General features: G+C 32.8%; 1 long non-coding RNA gene across 1 annotated transcript; it reads left to right on the plus strand.

Moving 5' to 3' along the window:
- Positions 1-410: 410 nt before the first annotated feature.
- LOC140872413 (uncharacterized) lies at positions 411-2,353 on the plus strand. The gene is made up of 3 exons (XR_012147821.1): positions 411-580; positions 1,059-1,196; positions 2,064-2,353. It is a non-coding gene; the product is annotated as an uncharacterized lncRNA (long non-coding RNA).
- The last annotated feature ends 1,398 nt before the right edge of the window (positions 2,354-3,751 follow it).

Genomic DNA, 3,751 nt, shown 5'->3' on the forward strand with positions numbered 1-3,751 from the left:
TTAATTTGTTCAAATGCTCATAATTACTAATTATTATTGTTAATTGTATAAAATAATATCCCGTACATCATACGGGTGAGATACTATTATATATATATATGCTAGACTAGACTAGACTAGATAGATATATAAATAATGGGAATTTTCGGTTTCTTCAAAAATGTCTGCAGCAAGATTAAAAATGCATTCACTCATGTGAAATCAGTCGCAAGTTCGCAACAAAGCGCTTCTCTTGGCTTTCCAATATCTCTTGCTATTATATTAAAAATGTGAGCCTAATTTTAACTTATTGGTACGTTAGCATGGCCTTTTCTAATTTTTCAATAATTTTCTATTATTTTACGGAGAAATAAATTTAAACTGTGAGAAAAAAATCAAAACTTGCATCCTATTCTTCCAAAGTGGTTAAAAAACCATCCCACTCTATACCCTTCTTGACACGTTTTTTTAACGGTTTCAAACTCTCTTTTTTCACTCTCAAAATCTGGACAGACATTGATCGATCATTTGCTCTCTGCCTCTCTCCCAAATCATCATCGAAAAGTATTTCCGCCAAGAGTTTTTACGGTTCAATTGTCAGGTTTGGCCTTTTTTGATTTTCTTAAACATAGTACTGTTGTGTTTTTATATTTTTTTTAGAATTCGTTGCAGTGTTCAAGATTAATTGGTGAAATCAAAGCACAATGTTGATGGAATGAAGAATATTTTGTTTTCAAACTTTTACTATTTAACAATTATTATTACAGTTGTCTGAATGCATTAAAGGCAAGTAACATGTTTGATAAAATGTGTTAAAGAAATCTAATGTTTATTATCAACAAAAAGCTGAAAATCTCCCTTCTGAGTTTTGCATTTTACTTTACGGTAAATTTTTTGGCTTCATAATTTAGAATCAAATTTTATTAATTTGATATGATGATGTCTTCTCAATTTGACTATGAAGTGCACCGATGAATTCTTTAAACAAAAGCAGCTAGCTCCTGTCCATTGAGGTCATCGATTTCACAGGTTTGCAAAATTGACAATCTAAGATTCTTAATTGGTGGACTCATTTACAGGTTGTATTCGGAAAATTATTTAGGAGTTTTAAATTGAGATCGACAAAAACAAGCAGTAGAAAGAGCAAGTCTGTACCAAGTTGATAAAGCCGTAGATAGGGCTCGACGACTCCACCTCAGTTTGGAAGAAAATGTCCGGTATGATTTCTATGCTAATTTAAGTGGGAAAGATTCTTCAATTAGTATCTTCGCATGTTAAAAACTTGAGTTTCAGAAAATAAAAATTTGAGTGTGCATGTGTTTTATTTGAGTTTGTTGGATATCTCTTACTATGTTTTGGTTGGCCTGATTTTTGTTGTTGTATGGGAAAACTATAGTAGATGTTTTCTGTTTTAGAGGTAATATATCACATCTCAAACATCTTTATATATTTATGTGGTAAAACCGTAAAGTAATATGTGCCAAGTTCTAGAAACACAAGCACATATCAAATTATTTGAAATTTTTGGATCTGGTGCAATTGTTGTAATCATGGTTATTAGTAGGCATGGTCAGTGGTCACAGAGGGCGTCACATGAACTATTGACCACATAAATTTGAGTATTGACAATGTTGAAGCTAGCTTAAAAATTTTCTGTTTGTGTTTTTGGAATTGATAAATATTATAAATTTTATTTAGTCTTAAAATTAAATTCTTATTACTTTTTATTTTTCCCACGAATTGATTTCATCTACAAATTTTAATGTTTTTTTTTAGTGATTCCCTTTTGCAGAATCTTCATTCCATGTTTTAAAATGAGCGATGTCTACATAATTTAATATTGTTTTTTCTTAGTAACTTAAAATTATTTGTTTTCAAGTTATTTTCTGAATTACTGAGATTTTTTTTAAAAACCCAAACAACATTTCAAAAAGACATTAACTAATCAAATCATCCTTAAACAATGGAAATTACTTTCTATGTATCTTTTCTTTTGCAATGTTAATATTAGACCATGATTATATCGATATTTTCATATATTATTTTACTATAAATTATAATATCATAACATTGAATTTATGCAGCAACGAAGATCTGGATACTACAAGTACTATAGGTCCAAACAACAGAAACCCATGTGGTCGTGAAGAAGTTTATGTTCGAAGATTGAAATCCAGAAATATCCTTGGAGCTTAACTCAAGAAATAAATTATTTTTTGAATATTTATATATTAAGATTATAATTTCAACTTCATTAGTTGTATGTTTTTCTAAAAAGTACACAGTCTGTATATATGTAATATATCTATAATTATTTGTTAGTTTACTCGAAGCATTAAAATTATTTTCATTACACACGCAATGTATGTGCCAAGTTTGCTAGTTATTATTATGAATGAAACTAAGTAGAACTTTTATTTAGCCCCTATCTATTTGTATGTGTGTGTGTGTATAATCAACCCGTCAATATGATATCAAAAACTAAACTTTTTATTTAGCCATCTTATAATCTTATTTCAACTAAACTAATGTGTTATCCCGAGAAAATATTTCAATCTGAGTCCGTGTATAATGGGTCTATCCGATAGGGCCCAATATGTCAAGGTCCAGCCCAGTCCATAATATGTTGGGCTTTGTTATGACCAGGACTGGTTTTCATGGGCCGACCTGGGTTATGGCATAATGGGCCGCACGCATACCTTTTATAGTTCAAGTAGGAATCAGATGTTTACAAGATAAGTTTGATCATCTCCAGATATTCACAAGATAGGGATAAACTTAAGGACGGTCCAATGACGGAAGAGTCCTACTCCAGGACATGTTATAATTCGACTAGGTAACTTACTCTATTAATCCCTATAAATATATGTATTGTTATGGTTTTGTTCATTCATCAACACTCACTCTTACTTTTACATTCACGCACTCATATTCTCTTGTTTTCGCATTCATTATACTCTCTGCCTTCAAGACACTGACTTAGGCATCGGAGGGGTAATGCCGAAAACATCTTCGGCACCCCCTGACCTAGTTGTTGCTCGTGCAAAATCTCTTGGTGCCCGATCCAACCTGTTTCAATAGAGGAATTGGAGAATTCATTCTACCAGACCGAACCCGAGGTAAAATTCCGACATCATCATAATGCATTAACGTTGCAACTTATTGTTAGCATATTTAGCATCATATCAACATCAACGGTTTGACGGTGAATTAAGAAGCTAGAGTACGTACGTACTAGCGTACAAGAAATTCAATTTATTGTTGTATAAAGATCAACTTATATATATCTATAATATAGGACTAATTTTACTTTTTTCAAGATGAAAACATTTTAAGGTGTCAAAATGAGCTAGCGGTTCAGTCCACAGCCTGTCGCAATTCATCACTAGGCGGGGTGAGTTGTCCCATCTTTTAGACGGCTTGAGAAAATATCAACTCACTTATTTTAGATGGCGGGGCGAGCTAGTCCAACGAGCATACGTGTAATTTATCGCTTTGGGACGACTGACCCAAAACCCATCACAACCTACTATAAGACAAATGGTGCGGGACAGGCAACCTCACTGCCATTTGGTGGGTTGAGAATTTGTCAACTCAATCCATCTATCTGATGTGATAAGGCGGGCCAACCCCTAACATATTTTGACACCACTACTTACAGACACCTACCCACTAATTTGGTTGTAAGACTTACATAAATGTTTTTAAATCTCACGTATTTATACTGGTTTGACATAGTTGACAATGACAACCAAGGGCGGATCCAGGATTT

The sequence above is a fragment of the Henckelia pumila genome, unplaced genomic scaffold (assembly GCF_033568475.1).
Source record: "Henckelia pumila isolate YLH828 unplaced genomic scaffold, ASM3356847v2 CTG_466, whole genome shotgun sequence".
Classification (NCBI taxonomy): Eukaryota; Viridiplantae; Streptophyta; class Magnoliopsida; order Lamiales; family Gesneriaceae; genus Henckelia; species Henckelia pumila.